The sequence below is a fragment of the Pteronotus mesoamericanus genome, unplaced genomic scaffold (genome assembly GCF_021234165.1).
Source record: "Pteronotus mesoamericanus isolate MK-2021 breed Mesoamerican mustached bat unplaced genomic scaffold, CSHL_Meso_final contig_40, whole genome shotgun sequence".
Classification (NCBI taxonomy): Eukaryota; Metazoa; Chordata; class Mammalia; order Chiroptera; family Mormoopidae; genus Pteronotus; species Pteronotus mesoamericanus.
In genome coordinates, this window is record NW_026555150.1 from 11,980,989 (window position 1) to 12,003,796 (window position 22,808).

Here is a 22,808-nt window from a genome sequence, read left to right on the forward strand (position 1 = left end):
TCCCCTCTCTCCTTCCCTCCCTGAGCTCTTCCCCTTTGGTTTTGTCCATGAGTCCTTGCTATATGTTCCTTGACTTTCCCTTTCCCTTCCCTTTCCCTGCCCTCCTCCCTCCTTCCCTCTTGTCTCCGTTGATTTCTTTTCCTTTCAGTGTTGCTGGTCTTATTTTCCTTGCATCTTTGTATTGCTGGTTAGGTTTCACATATAGGTAAGATCATATGGTATTTGTCTTTCGCCCCCTGGCTTATTTTGCTTAGCATAATGCTCTTGAGTTCCATCCATGCTGTCGCGAAGTTTAGTACTTCTTTTTTTCTTTCTGCTGCATAGTATTCCATTGTGTATATGTACCACACTTTTTTATCCAATCATATACCGATGGGCATTTCGGTTGCTTCCAACACTTGGCTATTGTAAACTGTGCTGCTATGAACATTGGGGTGCATAGGTTCTTTTCTATTGGCGTTTTGGTGTTCTTAGGGTATAGTCCCAGCAGGGGAATCACTGGATCAAAAGGCAGTTCCATTTTCAGCATTTGAGGAAATTCCACACTGCTTTCCACAGTGGCTGCACCAGTCTGCAGTCCCACCAACAGTGGACTAGGGTTCCCTTATCTCCACAGCCTCACCAGCACCTGTTGTTTGTTGATCTGTTTATGATGGCCATTCTGACCCGTGTGAGGTGGTACCTCATGGTGGTTTTGATCTGCATTTCTCTGGTGGCTAGTGATGCTGAGCATCCTTTCAAATGCCTCTGGGCCCTCTGTATCTCCTCCTTGGATAAACGTCTGCCCAGGTCCTTTGCCCATTTTTTGATTGGATCGTTTGTCTTCTTGGAGTGGAGTCGAGTGAGTTCTTTATATATCTTGGAGATCAAACCTCTATCTGATGTATCATTAGCGAATATATTTTCCCATCGGGTTGGCTCCCTTTTCATTTCATGATGTTTTCTTTTGCCATGCAGAAGCTTCTTATTTTGATGAGGTCCCACTTGTTTATTCTTTCCTTTATGTCCCTTGCCTTACGTGACATATCAGTGAAAACATTGCTGCGTGGGATATCTGAGAGTTTCCAGCCAATGTTCTCCTCTAGGACTTTGATGGTGTTGCGACTTCTATTTCAGTCTTTTATCCACCTTGAGTTTATTTTTGTGTATGGCGTCAGCTGATGATCCAATTTCAATGTTTTGCATGTAGCCGTCCAGCTCTCCCAACACCTTTTGTTGAAGAGGCTATTGTTGCTCCATTTTATGCTTCTGCCCCCTTTGTCAAATATTAGATGCCCATATAGACCTGGGCTTCTTTCTGGGCTTTCTATTCTGTTCCAGTGGTTTATGGGTCTGTTCTTGTGCCAGTACCAGATTGATTTGAGTATAGTGGCTTTGTAGTAGAGTTTGATGTCCGGTATTGTGATCCCTCCTACTTTGAGTTTCTTTCTCAACATTGCTGCGGCGACTCGGGATCGTTTATGGTTCCATATAAAATTTTGAAATGTCTGTTCTATTTCTGTGAAATACATCATTGGAATCTTAATAGGCATTGTGTTGAATCTATAAATTGCTTTGGGTAGTATCGAATTTTGATGATATTAATTCTTCCAATCCATGAGCACGGTATATGCTTCCACTTATTTCTGTCTTCCTTAATTCTTTTTTTCAATGTTTTATAGTTTTCTGCATACAGGTGTTTTATGTCTTTGGTTAAATTTATGCCTAGGAAATTTATTTTTCTTCTTGCTATATAGAATGGTATTTTTTTTTCTGATTTCTTCTTCTTCTATTGCATTACTAGTGTACAAAAATGCCTTTGATTTCTGAATGTTGATTTTGTATCCTGCTGTTTTGCCAAATTCACTTATTAGGTTGAGGAGCTTTTTGGTACAGTCTACAGGGTTCTCTATGTGCACTATCATGTCATCTGCAGACAATGATAGTTTTACTTCCTCCTTTCCTATTTGGATGCCTTTTATCTCTTTCTCTTGTCTGACCAATGTGGCTAGGACTTCCAATAAGATGTTGAAAAGAAGCAGTGAGAGTGGACATCCTTGTCGTGTTTCCGATTTTAGTGGGAAAGCTTTCAGTTTATGCCCATTGAGTATTATATTGGCTGTAGGTTTTTCATATATGGCCTTTATGATTGTGAGGAATGCCCCATTTATTCCCATTTTGCTGAGTGTTTTGAACATAAATGGGTGCTCTACCTTATCAAATGCTTTTTCTGCATCTATCAAAGATGATCATGTGGTTTTTGTCTTTTCTTTTATTTATGTGATGTATCACGTTTACTGATTTGCGTATATTGAACCATCCCTGCATGCCTGGCATGAATGCCACTTGATCGTGGTGGATAATCTTTTTAATGTATTGTTGGATGCAGTTTGCCAATATATTGTTGAGGATTTGAGCATCTATGTTCATCAGCGAAATGGGCCTGTAGTTTTCTTTCTTTGTAGGGTTTTTGTCTGGTTTTGGGATTAGGGTGATGCTGGCCTCATAGAAAGAGTCTGGGAGTCTTCCCTCCTCTTGGATTTTTTGTAAGAGTCTGAGAAGGACAAGCGTTAGCTCTTTCTTAAATATTTTTGTAAAATTATCCTGTGATACCGTCCGGCCCTGGGCTTTTGTGTGCCGGGAGTTTCTTGATGACTGCTTCAATTTCCCCAGCAGTTATCGGTCTATTCAAGCTTTCTGTTTCTTCCTCCTTCAGTGTTGGAAGATTATACTTTTCTAAAAATTTGTCCATTTCATCAAGGTTTTCAAATTTCTTGGCATATTATTGTTCATAGTAGTTTCTGACAATCCTTTGTATTTCTGTGGTATCCGTTGTTATTTCTCCTCTTTCATTTCTGATATTATTAAATTGGGTCCTCTCCCTTTTTTTCTTGATGAGTCTGCTTAAAGGCTTGTCAATTTTATTTATCTTTTCAAAGAACCAGCTACTGGATTGGTTGATCTTCTGAATTGTTCTTTTCGTCTCTATGTCATTCAGTTCTGCTCTAATCTTGACTATTTCCTTCCTTCTCCTTGCTCTGGGGATTATTTGTTGTTGTTTCTCCAGTTCTTGAAGTTGTAGTGTTAGGTCTTTTTTTTGAAATATTTCTATCATTTTTAGGTAAGCCTGTATTGTTATGAACTTTCCTCTCAGAACTGCCTTTGCTGTGTCTCATAGGTTTTGGACAGTTGTCTGTTCATTTTCATTTTTTTCCAGAATTGTTTTGATTTCTTCTCTTATCTCATTATTGAACCATTCATTGTTTAATAGTCTACTCTTCAGTCTCCATGAGTTTGCAAGCTTTTGAAGTTTCTCTTTGAGATTGATTTTGAGTTTCAAGGCCTTGTGGTCCGAGAAAAAGTTTGGTATTATTTCAATTTTCCTGAATTTGCTGAGGTTTGCTTTGTGTCCTGTCATGTGGTCTATCTTAGATAAACTGCGATGACTATTTAAAAAGAATGTGTATTTTTCTTCTTTGGGATGTAAGGTTCTATATACGTCAGTTAAGTCTCTTTGATTCAGTGTGTATTTCAGCGCCACAATATGTTTATTAATGTTTTATTTGGGCGATCTGTCCAATTTGACAGTGGGGTGTTGAAATCCCCTACTATCAGCGTGTTGCTGTCTATATCTTCTTTGAAGTCTTCCAACAATTTCCTTATATACTTGGGGGCTCCTATATTGGGAGCATATAAGTTTACAATATTGATGTCTTCTTAATAGATTCTTCCTTTTAGTATTATAAAGTGCTCCTCTGGGTCTCTCTTTATGGCCTTTGTTTTGAAATCTACTTTGTCTGATACAAGTATGGCAACCCCGGCCTTTTTCTCTTGCCCATTTGCTTGGAATATTTTTTTCCATCCCTTTACTTTCAATCTGTGTAAGTCTCTTGCTCTGAGGTGGGTCTCTTGTAGGCAGCATATGTGTGGGTCATGTCTTCTTATCCATTCTGCTACTCTGTGTCTTTTGATTGGGGCATTTAGTCCATTCACATTGAGACATATTACTGATAGAAACTTACTCATCTTTTCTCTTTGTACCTGTGTCCCTCTCTCTCTCATTCTTTTCCTTCATCTTCTTAAACCAGTCCCCTTAGCATATCTTGGACTTCTGGTTTGGTAGCGATGTATTCTTTTAGTCTTCTCTTGTCTGGAAAACTCTGTATTTCCCCTTCTATTTTAATGGAGAGCCTAGCCGGGTAGAGCAGCCTTGGCTGTAGGCCCTTGCTTTTCATGGCTTGATAAATTTGTTGCCATTCCCTTCTGGCTTGGAGTGTTTCTGTTGAGATGTCAGCTCCTAGGCATATCGGGGCCCCCTTGTATGTTACTTTCTCCTTCTCCTTTGCTGCCTTGAGGATTCTCTCTTTGTCTTTGACATTTGCCATTTTAATGATGATGTGTCTTCGAGTAGATCTCCTTGAGTCCCTCTTGAGTGGGGTCCTCTGTGCCTCCTGGATCCATGACAGCCTTTCTGTCCTCAAATTAGGGAAATTTTCCATCTTTATTTTTTCGAGGAGGTTCTCTATCCCTTGCTCCTCTTATTCTCCTTCTGGGATCCCTATTATATGGATGTTATTGCATTTCAGGTTGTCTTCCATTTCCCTGAATGCCTCTTCACTCTTTTTGAGTCTTTTTTCCATCTCTTGTTCTTTCTGGGAGCTTCTTTCTACCTTATCTTCCATCTCACTGATTTGTTCCTCGGCTTCATCCAGCCTGCTTTGGATTCCTTCTACTGTGTTCTTCAATTCAGAAATGGTATTCTTCATATCATCTTGTGTCTTCTTGATGGTTTCTATGTCCTTTTCCAGGCTGATATAGTTTGCTGTAAGATCCTGATAGTGTCGCTGCAGTTTCTCATAGTTCTCTTTGAGTTGGCTGAGCTCATTGAGCTTCCTTAGTGCCAATGTTTTGAACTCAATATCTGATAGTTCCCTCGCCTCTATTTCATTTAGCTCTCTGTGGGGACTCCCCTTTTTCACTCATTTGGGGGGAACTTCTTTTTCTTCCCATTTTTATGAGAGTTGTTAAGTAATTTACTTATTGTTTTTATTTATTTTTGCTTCTGCTTCAATTGGGCTGTCTAGATTTCCTGACTTTGTGGATTAAACTTCTATGGTAGTACGTGGTTTTACTTATTTATTTATTTGTTTGTTTGTTTATTTATTTATTTTTGTCCTTTTCTTTCTGGGCTTGCCTCTGATGATGTCAGTTGTTGACCCTATATGACCTTGGTTTGTTTGTTTGAACCTTCCACGAGTCTGCTGTCTGTGTCTGACTCCTGCTTGGGGAAGCTCTGTGACCCCTTCGGTCAGGTCTGGGCTATTTTTGGGGATCGCTCTGCACTCTCACACTGGCTCCCGGAGCACGCTCGCCGGCATGGCAGGATCCCCTGCCTGCCTGGACTCGCATTGCACCTAGTGAAATTGAAGCAGTAATCAAAAACACTGCCAACAAACAAAAATCCTGTACCAGATGTCTTTACAGGTGAATTTCAACAAACATTCTGAGAAGAACTAACATGTTTCCTCTTTCATAAAGTTCAAGAGGAGGAAAGGCTCCCAATCTCATTTTATGAGACCAGAATTATCCTAATACCAAAATCAGAAAAAGACAGAATAAAGAAAAAATTATAGGCTAATATCCCTGATGAACATAGATATTAATAATCCTCAATGAAATATGAGCAAACCGAATACAGCAATGCATACAAAAGATTATACACCATGATCAAGTGCGATTTATTCTAGGAATGCAAGGCTGGTACAATGTTCATAAATAAATAAATGTAATTCACCACATAAACAAATGAAGGATAAAAACCACATGATCCAATCAACAGATATAGAAAAAGCATTTGGTAAAATCCAGTACCCATTTATGATAAAATCTCTCATCAATGTGAGAACAGAGGGAACACAACTAAGCATAAAAAAGACCATGTATGAGAAACCCCCTGCCAATATCATACTCAGCATGCAAAATCTACAAATGTTTCCCTAAGATCAGGAACAATATAGGCATGTCCGCTTTCACCTCTCTAATACAACATAGTACTGGAAGTCCTAGCCACAGTAACCAGACAAGAAGAAGAAATAAAAGGCATCCAAATTGTAAAGAAAGAAGGAAAACTGTCTTTACTTGAATATGACATGATACTGTACATGAAGAACACTAAAGGTTCCACCGGGAAACTACTAGAACTGATATATGAATTCAGCCAAGTAGCAGGATACAAAATTAATATCCAGAAATCTATTGCATTTTTATGTGCCAAATAATGAACTAACAGAAAGGGAAATTGAGAAAACAATCTCATTCCCAATTACTACAAAAAGAATAAAATACCTAGCAATAAAGCTAATCAAGGATATAAAAGACCTGTACTTGGAAAATTAAAAGATGCTAAAGAAAGAAATTGAAGAAGATACAAATAAGTGGAAACACATATTGTATTCATGGACTGGAAGAATTAACATCATTAAAATGTCCATACTATCCTAAGCAATCTACAGATTCAACACAATCTCTGTCAAGATTCCAATGATATATTTCACAGAACTGGAACAAATACTTCACAAATTTAATGGAACCACAAAATGCTCCACATAGCAACAGTGATCCTGAGAAAGAAGAACAAAGCTGGAGGAATCATCATGCTACATAATATCAAAGCATAGTATAAATCCATTGTAATCAAAACAGCATGGTACTGGCATTAAAAAGACACATAAATCAATGTAAGAGAATAGAGAGCCCAGAAATAAACCCACACCTCTATAGTCAATTAATATTCAATAGAAGAAGCAAGCACATGCAATAGGCTAAAGAGAGTTTATTTAGTAAATGGTGTTGGGAAAATTGGACAGACATGTGCAGAAAAAAATGAAAATAGACCACCTTCTTACACCACACACCAAAAAAAATTCAAAGTGGATCACAGCCCTGGCCAGTGTGTCTCAGTGGATTGAACACCCGACTGCAAACCAAAGGGTTGATAGTTCGATTCCCGGTGCAGGGCACATGCCTCAGTTGCAGGCCAGGTCCCCAGCAGGGGGTGCACAAGATGCAACCACATATTGATGTTTCTCTCCCTCTCTTTCTCCTTCCTTTTCCCTCTATAAAAACAAATAAATATTTTTTTTAAAAATCTAAAAATAAAAAAAGCTCCCCCAAAAAAACAAAATGGATCAAGCCTTAAATGTTAGATCCAAATCCACAGAAACCCTACAAGAAAATATAGGCAGCAAAATCTTGGACATTGCTCATAGCAATATTTTATCGGATATATCTCCCCAGGCAAGGGAAACAAAAGAAAAAATAAACAAATGAGATTACATCAAAATAAAAAAGAAATTTTGCCCAGTAAAAGAAATCACCAAGAAAATAAAAAGATAGCCCACAATATGGGAGAACATATTCACCAATATATCTGATAAGTGTTTATTATCCAAAATTTATAAAGAACTTACAAAATTGAACACCAAACAAAGAAACAACCTAATTAAATAAATCAGCAAAGGACCTAAATAGACACTTCTCCAAAGACATACAGATGGCAAATAGACATATGAAAAGATATTCCAGGCCACTAATCATCAGAGAAATGCAAATAAAAACCACAATGAGATATCATCTCACACCTGTCAGAACAGCTATCATCAATAAATCAACAAACAAGAGCTGGTGAGGATGTGGAGAAAGGCGAACCCTTTTGCACTGTTGGTTGGAATGCAGACTGGAACAGCCACTGTGGAAAGCAATATGGAGATACCTCAAAAATTAAAATGGTTTTGCCTCTCAAACCAGCAATCCCACTTCTGGGAATATATCTGAAGGAACCCAAAACACTAATTCAGAAGAACATAAGCACCCCTATGTTCTTTTCAGCATTATTTACAATCATGAAGATACCAAAGCAGCCCAAGTGTCCATCAATAGATGATTGGACAAAACAACTATGGGATATTTACACAACAGAATACAACTTGGCCATAAAAAATGAGAAAATTTTACTCTTTGTGACAGCATGGATGGACCTGGAGAACATTATGCTAGTGAAATAAGCCAGTCAGAGAGAGACAAATACCATATGATTTCATTCATTTGTGCAATCAAATGAACAATCTGGACTAACAAGGAAAATGGGAGCAGACTCATAGATGGAGACCATATGACAGTGAGGTGAGGCGGGGAGGTGAGGGGGTGGAGGGATTGAGCAAAAAGGAAAAAGGACAAATAGACATGGACAAAATTGTGGTGATTGCTGGGGGGAGGGGAGTGTAAGAGGACTAAATAGTAATGGGAAAAAGACAAAATAAAGATTAAGAAAAATGAAAAAAATATCAGTAAAGATGCAACCCAAACAGAAACAGTACTCTGAACTACATCTATGACATATGTGTAAGAGGGAGTTTAATGTATCTGTATCACAGTAAATTAAATAAATGAATAGAACAATGCAAAATGAACAGGCAATTCCTGGAAGAGAAAATACAGATGTCCAATAAACATTTGAAAAGATTCTTAACTTCATTATTAGTGAACAAAATGCAAAATGAAGAAATAAAAATGAAAGGAAACAAAATCCCCTGCTAGTTAAAATGGGGATGGAAAGAGTCATTCACACATGTGTGTGTGTGCGCACACATGGAGGGATTTTAATTGCTAAATGGTTTTTATGAAATAGTTATGGTAATGTCTGGTATATCAAGAATAAACATATTCTTTACTCAGAACACTCTCTTTGGGGAATGATTCCTTTGGGAATAAAAACATTAATGAACAAAGTTACATTTACAAAATATTTAATTTAGCTTTATTTGTATTGTCAAAAAACTGAAACCTCACTGTAGGCTCACTAGAAGGGAAAGAAATAATTGAATAAAATATGGTACATTCTTGCTATCAATTATCATGCAACTGTTAAAAACAATTATATGTATGAATGACTTGGAAGGATATTCATCATCTAGTAAGAAAAAACAAGTCACAGAGTAAATGATTGGCCTTTTGTAAAAACAAGAAGTAACTAATCATTTCTGTTTATACAGCACCATGTTCATCAAAGGAACGGGGAAATGACTTTTTCCTCATATATTTTTATAGCATATATACTTTTGCAAGTGTATTTTTAAATAAATACAATTAAATTTTAGATACTTGTCTTTATGTTTCTATTTTTTAAAGATAGAATTATATTTACTAAATTTAACTTCTAGATACTCATCATAGTTCAGCATTTCTCCAATGAAGAAATGTGTTTAGGGTATATGCAAACATCTGGGAAGGTTTTTAGTTTTTGTCTTTTTAAAAGGAACTGCCTCTCTCCTTTTCTGGCTCCAACGCTTCCAGGAGTGAAGGGTACAAGTGGACTGGGCATGAGTATATTTTAAGTTTTACAAGTGTTTTCTGATATGTCCCCTGTACCACTCTGCCCCACCACCTGGATGAGGACCTCTGAATTTATAGCTAATGAGGCCTTGATTGAAGCCAAAATTTATGGCTGGATTTTAATCAAAGAATGTATTTTCTTAAGTAAGATTTTTATTTTTTCTGAAAGTGGAGTAATTCTTTGCAGGTAAAGAATGCCTTACAGCTTCCACAAACTTGTTTTGTAATTTTGTTCTCCACAGCATGCTACGGCATTTCAAAAAAAAAAAAAAAAAAAAAAAACTATAGGAGAAATGTTTTTTTAAGAATTAACCAAACAAATAATAGGCATTTTTTTTCTGTATCTTTTTTAAGCAGTTACCTTTGGCATTTCTTAACACTCTGTAGTTGGTACCACATGAAAACAGACTTCTAACTCCCTTGTAGGGTTTATAGTCTCCTTTTCATTATTTATTCTGACCAATCTTTTCTTGTTTTCTCTGTACTCTTCCTGCCTTCTGTCCTGAATGAACATTCCATCCTGCCTGTTTACAGCTTCTCATTCAACTGAAATGAAGTCAGGCCTGATGTTTCATGAGGCTTTTCTAGATCTGATATTTGCCCTTTCTCACTGATTATGGTTCATACTTACCTACCTAGTTACCTTAGTTCTAGGTGCATTGTGAAATATACCTTGCCCATTCAAACAAGTTTCTAAAGTCTTCTCAAACTTGATATCATATACACTAACCTTTACTAGATTGGTCCCAGACACAAAATTAGTGTCTAGACAAATGTAACATTTGGATGGCTTAGAGAAAGAAAGAAAAAAGATTAAAAAGATTTGAAGTTAGGGAAAAACCTCAGCAGATCAGGAGAATCTTTCCTTCTTTAGGATGAGGAATAGACTTAGGGGTCAGAGATTACCTCTCAAGGCAGCTAACTAAGGCGGGGAAGCCAAACTTCAGAGAACAAAGTAGAGCACAGGAGCTCAACTGGTCCTCCAGGTGTCATCCCTAAGTCAAAGGGATAAGGACCCCACCGAGCAGCAATGGTGACTTTGAGGCCTCTGGAAGTTTCTTCGTTGCTTGTGGTTTCTGGGTGCGTTAGCTCTGCTGTGTGCTCTGGAAGTTTGTTTCCCTGCCTGATCCATAGTGAGGCCCTCGAAGCAGGACGGTCAGTGTGTGGGCCATCTGGGGCCCAGGAAGGGAGGAGCTGGGGTGGCAGTGGCCCCCTCGGTAGCCATGCCTCTGAGTAAACAGCCTCAAAAGGCAGAGTAGGAGGTGGCAGCTATGGAGACGGAAGGAAGCAGGGTGATGTGACTTAACCAAAGAGAGGGAAGGGGGAGCCTGGAGGACCAGATGGTTCTGAGCGGGGCCTGGGATGCTGAGTGGAAGGAAGGTTCCGAGGGTGTCCAGGCCAGGCCCTGATGGCCAAGGAGAGGTGAAGGGCCCCAAGTAGCCTCTGTCAGGGAGGCCCCTGTCCTCTGAAACCAGGAGGGGCCTAAATGCCACCAAGAAGTTCCCATCGGTGCAATTCCACCCCGCGTTGTGCCTTTGTGAACAGAGAACAAAAAGCTGGGGCCCCGCCTGCAGTCTCTCTGCCCGCAGGGTTGCGAGTCAGTGGGAGGATTCTCCAGCTGGGAGCCAGCTTCTCTCTGGGACATCGCTTATGGACCCTCCAGCTGTGCTTCTTAAATTCTGTGTGTCACAAAACCTGATGCGGACCTGATGACAGGTATGGGAAAATGCACTAGAACTGCTTTTACCTACAATTCAAGGGCTTTTATTTTCACAGAAGTTCGTGCCCTTCCCCTGAATCCCCAAGTTAAGAATACTGCCCTAGACTCACAGATACAGAGAACAGACTGACAGCGGTCAGAAGGGAGGGGGTTGGGGGGCTGGGTGAAAAAGGTGAACGGATTAAGGAAAAAGCCCTCATAGACACAGTCAACAGCATGGGACTTACCAGAGGGAAAGGGGGTTGGGGGGAGGTAGGAGAGGGTAAAGGGGGGATACATGGCGATGGAAGGAGGCTTGACTTCGGGTGGTGAACACACAATACAATATACATATGATGTATTATAGAATTATACACTTGAAACCTGCATAAATTTGTTAATCAAGATCACCTTAATTAATTCAATTAAGAAAAAAGAACCCTGCTCTATTCTCTGTTCCCAACTTGCAGTTACATTCCACATTGAGTGTCATATGCCTCAGTGACCACTAGGTGGCAGGACGCCTTGTCTTCTCTTCAAGGGCTGAGAGTAAATTTGTCCTCGTCCAATGGGTGAAATTAGGACTCAGAACAAGCCACCGCCCCGTATCTTACCCTCGCCTCTCACACGTAGTTTTTGAGGGAATGAAGGCTGAAAACAACTTCCCGCTCACCACTGGGAAGTCCTCCCTTCGTCATTCTCTCCCCACCCTAATTACAGAGTGTTGAAAGAATATTTCCTCCAATAAAATTGGTTAGGATAGGTGCTGCGAATGCACTGGTCTTTGGCTGCCCCTATGCTTCCTATACCTGCTGTGTGCCTTCTTTACATCATAGGGAACAGGGTGGGAGGCAGGCTCTCCCTTCACCCAACACAGCTCAACCAACAGCTAGGAGTGCTGCAGGCTTCCCTAAGTACATGGGTCACGTCTTAGTACTTGTGTGACTTTGAGCTAGTTACTTTACCTCTCTGTGTCTACAATGAGGAGTATAATAGTACCTCCCTCATTGGGTTATATATTAGTATTGGAATTAAATAAATATTTCTAAAACACTTATGACAATACCTGGCACATATTATATACTCAATACATGTTAGCTATTCTAATTTGTCATCTTTGAAACTCATATTGAGGTCTCAGTAATTAGCTTTTTTTTTTGCTTTTTGCATTTAAAGCTGTTAGTTTTTGATTATGGACTTTTTATCTGAATTCATAATGTATGTCTGGCAGTTAGTTCCTAACTGCTTTTTGGTCCTACTTTTCCAGAAAGCCCAAGTGTTGGTGCCTCTGCTGTTATGCTATGGGTAAAGACAGTCTTGACAGTGTATTACTTGTGTTCCAGTTTTCCCTTGGAATGTATGATAAAACATAGATACTCTCTCAACCTACATATTTTTAAATAATCCCCTCTGATGTAAATATTTGATCCTGCATGCATAATTTAGTGCCCATGTTTAATTTGAAATCATTGTTCTTTGGACTCTAGTTAAGCTTCCGCTCAGTAGGTACAGTGCCCTACCCACTCAAGTATGCAATTCCGCTTGACTGAGAAATTCCACAGCTCCCAAAAGCCATCATTCAACTATTTTCCTACTCCCCAAATCAGGATTGTCTTGAATGCTCTATATGTTAACTATCTTCACTTGTTCATGGTCCTAGTAGAATCACAGCTATATGAGAACTGGAATGAAGGCAGTCCCATATGGGCAGAGCTTGAGTATAGAATTAGTTACCTTCCTCCAAAAGCCAGTCTGCAGTCCCATTGGAGAACTCACTAAACTAAAAGTTTTCAACTGTATTGCATAATCAACCAGATGTGTCTATACAATAACTCTTCTGCTTATAAATTAAGTATAAATTCAAAAGCAAAATAGAACTAGGTATTCCTAATGAATGTATCTCAAGAATAATTTCTGTGAATAGAAGAACAAGTCCTTACACTAGGAAGGTACTTTCAAAGATAAGACTTACCAAATTTTGTAGAGTCAGTTGGGCCATTACATTTGTATCTCCCAATATTTGAGATCTCCAAAAAATCCATGGCACACTTCCAGATTTTTTGTTATAATAGTCGAGGTAATTTATATCAACCTTCTCTTTGAAAACAACTTTTAAAAACCTGGATAAAATTTAAACAAAAACTTTTTTAAACAATTGAAAAGCTTTAAAAAAATAAGCTTTTACTTGCCTTGAATACAGGGAAAATGAAGACCTAGAAAGATAAATGCGGACTAGAGACCACTTTTGCCATGTGAATATTTTCCAAGTCAGAAAATAGTTTTGATGACCTCATAGGACAAGACAAACACAAACCAAAAGTAGAGTGTGTGTGTGTGTGTGTGTGTGTGTGTGTGTGTGTGTAAATGTAGGGAGTCTAACAGCAAATCCTTCCTTCAGTAAGTCAGTACCCAAAAAGGCTCCATTTCCAGGTTGTAGGATGTGGCTCAGTCCTCACATAGAAATTCATCTTAGGTTCTACTTGTCTGATACACAGAGAATCCTGAGCCTTAAAATTTAGTGTTGTCCCCAATTAAGATCATCCTCAATCATCCCCCAAATATTGCATCTGATAAAGGCAAATGAAGATCCTCTCTAAAGGAATGTGACTCCTTCTTGACTTAAAGTTATTGTTACAGCTAATTGTTAAAGTATGATGCCCAAAATTACCAAGCACATAAACAAACAAGGTACCAAAGGCAAGGACAACCACAAAAACAGATGAAAAAGACACACATAAAATTTTAGTTAATGGAAGTATTAGATATAGACCATAAAATGACTATGCTTACCATGTTTAAAGATATAAAAAGGGAAATCCCACTTCTAGTCAGTGTAGAATAGCAGAGACCAATTTATCCTCATGCTTGAATAACCACAAACTACAAATAAATGAAATAATTGTTATCACAACATTGTACATGAGGTTACACAGGATAGTGACCCTTAAACATGGACAACAAACAATATATTCCCACAATCATCCCAGCTTACTGCCTTGAAAGAGTTCTAAGGTCTTATCAGTAGAGCCTTATGGACTCCCCAAGTTTAGGAAATGGAAAGGAGTGTTGGGAACAATGAAGTGACTAAAGTTTTCTGGCAGAGTACCAGGAAGGGAATTGCATGGAGGGAAAATTTATGAGATCTGCAAGGATACATATGTGAGATATATGAAATTACCCAAGACTAGGGAAAACGTTGTCTAAAATGATAAGCAGGAACAGCACCCAGCATTCATACAGGGCCAAGAATAGAACCTATTTCTATCTGCCAGACTTGAAGCTATCAAAATTCAGGAGCACTGGATAGAATACTCAGAAATTTCTTGCCTCAGGTGTTGGGAATAATTACACATGCCCTAAACATTGTTGTAGTGCTACTTAACAAATTTAAAAAATCAAACTTTTCAACTAACTAAACTGTATTCTAGTGAAAATGTAAAAAATATATAAATACAAAAATATCCAGTATACAAAAAGTAAAAGTCACAATGTCTGATAAATAAAATATTACAGGCATACAAATAATCAGGTCAATAAAACCCATAATAAGTGAGAAACCAATTGAAATTGACCTTAATCTGATAGGGATTTTAATCTTGGAAGAAAAAGAAATTAAAACAACTATTATAACTCTATGTCTGTGTTCAAAAGGATAAAAAGACATGCAAGATATAAAAAAGCCAAAATCAAAATTCTGTAAATGACGTCTAATTTCAAAGTACCTGTCGTCAGAGAACATGCTTGATATGATTTCAATCTTCTTAAATGTGCTGAGGCTAGTTTTGTGACCCAATATATGGTGTATCCTTGAGAATGTTCCATGTATACTGGAGAAGAAATTTTGCTTTGAAATTAGAAATCAACTGCAAAAAGGAAGTAAAGAAACCCACAAATATATGGAGATTTAAAAACATACTACTAAAAATGACTGGGTCAAAAAAAGAAATAAAAGGTGATATCAAAAGATATATAGAGATAAATGAGAATGACAATACAACATATCAAAACTTCTTGGATGCAGTAAAAACAGTAATAAGAGGAAAGTTTATATAATTACAGACCTATCTCAAGAAACAAGAAAAATTAGAAAGTAGAAAAAAAGAACAAAAGCAACCCAAAGTCAGTAAAAGAAAGGAAATAATAAAAATTACAGCAGAATTTAATAGAGAAAAAAAAAGACTATACAAAACATTAGTACAACAAAGATTTGGCTCTTTGAAAATATTGACAAAATTGACAAACCCCTGGCTACACTCACTAAGGAAAAAAGGAGAAAAGATGCACAAACCAAATCAGAAATGAAAGAGAAGTTACCACGGACATCACAGTGATACAAAGGATCACACTAGAATACTATGAAAGATTATATGCCACAAAATTCAATAGCCTAGAAGAAATGGACAAGTTCCTAGAAATGTGTAATCATCCTAGACTGAACCATAATGAATAGGGAAATCTAAATAGACTGATCAAGACTGAGGAAACTGAAAGAGCTCGAAAACCTCCCCATAAATAAAAGTACAGGACCAGATGGCTTCACTAGTGAATTCTACCAAACATTCAAAGAAGAGTTGATACCTATCCTTCTCAAATTCCTCCAAAAAGTTGAAGAAGAGGCAATATTTCTTAACATATTTTATGAGGCCAACATAACCCTGATATCAAAACCTGGAAAGGATAACAAAAAAGAAAGAAAGAAAGAGAATAAAGGAAGGAAGGAAGGAAGGAAACTACAGACCAATATCTCTGATGACTATAGATGCAAAAATACTAAATAAAATACTCACATATTGAACACAATATATTAAAAAATAATACATCATAATCCAGTGGGGTTCATTACATGGGCTCAAGGTTAGTTCAACATATGAAAATCAATATAGTACACCACATTAGCAAAATAAAGGGTAAAAAAATCACATAATTAGATCAATAGATGTGGAAAAAGCATTTGAAGAGATACAACATCCATTTGTGATTAAAACACTCAATAAAGTGGGTATAGAAGGAAAGCACTTCAACATCATAAAGTCCATATATGACAAACCCTCAGCTGATATTATATTCAATGGTGAAAAACTGAAAGCTTTTCTACTAAAATCAGGAACAAGACAAGCATGTCCACTCTCACTATTATTCAATGTAGTTCTGGAAGTCCTAGCCAGAGCAATCAGGCAAAAAGGCATCCAAATTGGGATTGATGAAGTAAAAGTGTCATTTTTTGCAGAAGACATGATTCTATATATAGAAACCCTAAAGACATCACCAAAAAACTATTGGAACAATAAACAAATACATTAAAGTTTCAGGATGCAAAATCAATGTACAAAAACCCACTGTATTCTTATCTACTAACAGTGAAACTTCAGAAAAACAAATTTTAAAAAAATCCTTTTGCAATTACAACAAGAATAAAATAACTAGAAATAAACTTTAAAAAGGATGTGAAGGACCTATATGCTTGAAACTACAAAGCATTATTAAAAGAGATTGAAAAAGAAACAATGCAATTGAAAGATATTCCATGTTCATGGATTAGAAGAATCAATATAGGTACACTATCCATATACTACTTGCCCATAAAAAAGAAGAAAAATTTACCCTTTGTGACAGCATGGATGGACATGGAGAACATTATGCTAAGTGAAATAAGCCAGTCAGAAAGACAAGTGCCATATGATTTCACTCATATGTGGAATCTAATGAACAAACTGAACTAACACACAAAATAGAGACAGACTTAAAGAGCAGGCTGCAGCTCTGGGGGATGGGTAATGGAGGGATCAATCAAAAAAGAAATATAAATGAGGAATAACTCATAAAAATAAAATAAAATAGAATAAAGTGTCTATATCATTCAAAGCAATGTACATATTTAACCCAACCCCCATTAAAATGCCCATGTCATTTTTTTAAAGAAATACAAAAAAAATCAGATTTGTATGGAATCAAAAAAGACCCCAAATAGCCAAAGCAATTCTGAGAAAAAGAATGAAGCTGGAGGTGAGGTATCACACTACCTGACCTCAAATTATACTACAGAGCAAAGATAAGCAAAACAGCATCATATTGTCAGAAAAACAGACACACAGACCAATGGAAAAGAATTAAATGCCCAGAAATAAAACCATATGTATATGGGCAAGTAACTTTTGACAAAAGAGCCAATAACACACAATGGAGGACAAAATCCTCAACAAATGATGCTGGGAAAATTGGAAAGCCACGTGCAAAAGAATGAAGCTAGGGCACAATTTGTCTCCATGTACCAAAACTAATTCAAAATGGATCAAAGAAATGAATATAAGACCTGAAATGATAAATTACATAGAAGAAAGCATAGGTACTAAGCTTATGGACCTTGGTTTTAGAGATTTTATGAATTTGACCCTAAAGGCAAGGGAAGTAAATGAATGGCACTATATCAAACTAAAAAGCTTCTGCACAGCAAAAGAAACCACCAACAAAACAAAAAGGCAACCAATCGAATGGGAGATGATATTTGCAAGCAACAGCTCTTACAAGGGGTTAATTTCCAACATATGTAATAAACACACAACTCAACAGCAAACAAATAATTCAGTTAAAAATGGGCAGAGGACCTGGAGACTTCTCCCAAAGACAAACAAATGAACAACAGATATATGAAATGATGCTCAACATCACTAGCCATTAGGGAAATTCAAATCAAAACTACAATAAGATACAGCTTCATTCTGGTTAGAATGGTTATTATCAACAAGACAAGTAATAACAAGTGTTGAAGATGGTGTGGAGAAAAAGGAACTCTCCTTCTGCCATTTGTGACAATAGGGATGGATCTTGAGATTATCATGCTAAGCAAAACAAGTCAGACAGAAAAACTCACAAACCATATGACCTCACTCATATGTACAATAGAATATAAAACTGAAAAACTCAAAGCAACAAATGAACAAGCAAGACAAACAAACAAAACTTATAGACACAGACAATAGTATAGTGGTTACCAGAAGGAAAGGGGGATGGGGAGTCATAAAGGGTAAAGAGGTGCCAAATATATGGCAACAGAAGATGATTTGACTTTGGGAGGTGGGCACACAATGCAATATACAGATCATGTAGCATAGAATTGTACACAGGAAGCATATATAATTGTACACAGGAAGCATATATAATTGTATTAATCAATGTTACCCCAATAAATTTAATTTAAACAGAAGTGGGAACACAAATATATTTAAAATACTTAAAGATCAAAAAGGGAAGAATTTATCTATTTTTCCACATTTATCAATTTATTTCAGGATCTCACCTATAAGTGGAACCTAATCAACAAAACAAACAAGAAAAATATAACCAGGATTCTTATTTTTTTCAATGGACTATAATCTGTTATTGCCATTATTTATATTGATGCTCAGATTGTCCTTGATTTGGCCATTCCTACCCACCTTAATCTGGCTGCTCTGTCCTTTTGATATGTGTCCATCATTCTTTGACCACTTTCTTCTCAACAACATGGTATTGAAACGTTTTCATGTACTTTCCCTGCCTCAGTCTTGGAATCAGCCAGCTCTCCAAAGAACCTTGATTCTTTGTCATAGAGAGTGGTATTTCAAAATAAGATCTTAACACTAAGTATGCTCATTGCTGGTGGTGTCTCTCCCTGGACAGAGGTAGGAAATACATGTATTTATAATATATGTATGTACATCACTGCATGCATATGTATACATATAACAGATATGCACATATATCTTTTTCTATTATATCTGTCATTACATCATTCTATATACCTATTTATCTATGTATAGTTACTTCAAAAATGAATTTTGTGGCAGTATCCCAGGTATGTTTGTTATAGCTAAAACATTATCAATTCTTAAACCTTCTGTGAGTTCAAGTATTAAGCAAAAAAATGTGTATACATTGTAAATAACAGAGGCCAGATTTCTCATTGTCAGAGAAAGTTAATTACAAATATGAAAAGAGGAACACTAAATATAACCATGTTTTGTTAGATTGGAATTGAATGTGTTAGTATGAACTAATGGTTTGATAGAAGATAGATGATAGCTAGCTAGCTAGCTAGCTAGCTAGATAGATAGATAGATAGATAATAGATAGATGATAGATAGATAGAGGATAGATTCAATTGTTGCCTTCAAATTCACTAACCTTTTGCCATGGCTAAGGTGATCTTAATCTTATACAGTAGAGCCATCATTTTAAATATTGTAGGTTACATCTATAGAATTTTTAAGTGTAAATTTCTATGATACATGATCTCTATATTACATTGTGTGCCTACCATCCAAAGTCAAATCATCTTCAGTAACAATATATTTGTCTCCCTCTACCCTTTACTACCCTCCCGTCCCCTTCCGTCTGGTAACCAACATACTGTTGTCTATGTCTATGAGTTTCAGTTTTATATGTCACATAGAGTGAACTTATGGTTCTTAGCTTTTTCTGACTTATTTTGCTTAGCATAATATTATCAAGATCCATCCATTTTGTTACAAATGGCAATATTTCATCTTTTCTAACTGACTTATTTTGATTAGTATAATATTCCCCAAGATTCATATATGTTGTCACAAATGGCAGTATTTCATCTTTTTTATGGCTGAGTATTATTCCATAGTATATATGTAACACATCTTCTTTATCCAATTGTCTATCGAAAGACACTTTGGTTGTTTCTTTATCTTGGCCATCGTGAATAAAGCTGCAATGGACATAGGGTACATATATCTTTGTGAATAAATGTTTTCAAATTTTCAGTAGATACCTAGATGAGGGGTTTCTGGGTCATATGTTAACTCTATTCTAATTTTTTTGAGGAGCCTCTATGTTGTTTTCCATCATGGCTGTATCAGTTTACATTCCCAACAGCAGTAGATGAGGGTTCATTTTTCTATACAATCTCTCCAATATTTGTTATTACTAGTCTTGCTAATAATAGTCATTTTAACAGGTATAAGGTAATATTTTATTGTAGTTTTGATTTGCATTTACCTAATAGCTAATGAAGTTAAACATATTTTCTTATATCTGTTGGCTATTTTTATGTCTTCTTGGGAGAAGTGTCTCTGTTGTGTCTGTTGAGGTTCTCGCCAGTTTTTTAATTGGATTGTTTGCTTGCTTGTATGTTTTTTGAGTTGCATGATCTCTTTATATATTTTGGATATTAACCCCTTGTTGCAATTCTTGTTTACAAATATCTTCTCCTTTTCAATTGGTTGCCTTTTGCCTTTATGGATAAGTGGTAGTCCATCTTTTGTAGTGGTACTACATATTCTTTATCTAATTGTCTATTGAATTGTCTTTTTGTTTTGTTGGTGGTTTCTTTTCCTGTGAAAAAGATTTTTAGTTTGGTATAATCCCATTAATTTATTTTAACCTTTAGGGTCCAATTCATAAAAACTTTTCTAAGACTAAGGTCCTTATGTTTAGTATCTAAACTCTTTCTTATAATGGAATACAAATTAATAAGTGTAGAATAAGTAATGGGATTATTGTTAGTTTTGAGGGGTTTTTTTAGAATTCTACCTTGAAGCCTTCTTAATCTGATCTACTTATTGGAGGGAAGGATATCCTTATCTAAACTTATTTGGTTTTATTTTTTATTTGGCCTACTAAACTTTCTGTCTTTACTGGAATCATTTTAGCAAGTTGAATTATAATTTAAAAAATCCAAAATCTCAAAATTTTTATATAGATTTATACAAAATAGTTTCTCTTTTCTGGTTTAAAAATAGATATTTATTTCTCATGACTTTGTGGGCTGATTGGGTGATTTTTCTGGCTTGGGCTACCTCAGTTGCTTTTTGAGGTCTGTTGGCAATAGAGATGAATATTGGAAGACCTCACTCATATACCTAGTGATTGGCAGGCATGGCCTCATCAGTAAATTATCTCAGGCTCATTCACATGAAAATGGTCTCAGGTTTCCAAACTCAGTAAGAGAGAGAAAGCACCAAATCATAAATACTTTGAATGTATCGCATTTGCTAAAGTACCACTAACCAAAGTAAATCACATGGACAAGACTGAATTGAAGGAACGAAGTAATAGGCTGTACCTCTTGATGGAAGAGTGGCAAAGTCACATTGCCAGGAGATATGTCTTTAGGAATGTTGTCATTTTGCAGTCTATTACACCTTGCCTGGTTGAGTACTGAGAGCCTTCTCTAAAGTTGATATATCCTGGTGGGCATTAAAATAGGACATAAATACCTTATACTCTATGCTCCCTCTGAGAGGTCCATCTATATATCTTTTCCATACTTCTTAGGTACCGGTCTTATAATATAGTTCTTTCCAAGTTTGTAAACAGTTGGTCAAGTTATTAAGCACCATCCATAAATATATAAATATTCTAGGCTATTTCTCATTCAAGTGACCACTTGAAGTTCTGTCCAGTAGTGCAATTTCATTACTGTCTTTCTGGGCTATCCGTGAATGAGGCAGCAATGCACTATCCATCCACTTCTGGTTGGTTACAGCAAATCATGCAGATCTATATGTAAATTAGTTCAATTCTTTCCTTTCCCTGTTAACTGGTCATAGGAAACTTTATAAGGGCTGAGGGAAAAGCAGTGAAGTATGCACAAGGGAAGTCTGAGCCATCTGCTCATGCAGTTTACTAATGCCTTCCATACTTATTCAGCTCTGTTTTAATATACCATTTTCATTTTTACAATGGAATACTGCTATGTATAACCAATTTTATGATTTGATGGATTAACAACACAAACTTCATAATGGGAAATTCAGGTTAAAAGTTAGTAGTATTCCATAATCCAATATTTAGTTTCTACTAGGCCACAGTAGCAAACCAGAAGTTGCTTTTCTAATAGAGAGTTGCTGACAAAGAAGGGCATGCCTTACTCAAAACCTCTTTGGAGTCTGTACAGTAATTGTCCAACTGAAGCTTGCCAGAGGCTACACAGAACATTTCTGTCTACCACAGACACTTCAACAATTCTAATACTCTTGGGTCTGCTGAATCATAGCAACCAAGTAGTAGCACAGTTTTTATAACAGTCTGGCTCTGGTGCAGAAATGTCTTTCTGGCCTCACTCGAAAATGGAAATATTATAGATTTCCTGGTAAATGGGTTGGGGTAGCACACCTCAATACAGTGTCTTCTCTCTACAAAATCCAAAGAAGCCTGTAGTATTGTGCTCTGTTCTTGGTCAAGCATGATGCAAAAGTGCAACAACTTATTTCGTCACTGGAACCCTAATAACACCACTAATGAGTCAGGTCTCTAAGTTTGGTGGGGTTTATCTCCATGCTCTGGCATGCATGGGTCTTAGTAATATATTTAGTGTGCCTCCTATTTCCTGTTCATCAGCTCCAGTTACCATATGTCACCATTGTAAGTTCTGTGCGATGACCTGTGTGATAACAAAATGACTACCTTGTGACAAAGAGCAGAAAAATTGACATAGTAAGAAAGTGAAAGAAATGAAGCAATTTCTCTTGTTCTCTAAAAAGTAAATTTCTCATTTTCTGTTGATGGGGACGGAGGATGGTAAATTCATTTGATAGATCCATATCTGCACACTCACTGATGAAGGAAGCATTGATTCTCCATACCCAGTCAGAGGGGGCCACAGAAAGCTCACATTAGAAGAGACATTCTTTCTGGATTTCCATGGTTAGATAGTAGTTTTACTAGTTGAAAACCACAGGCATTTTGAAGAAAATGCATTAACCCTGTGCACAGAGTCAGAAATAAATGAGGT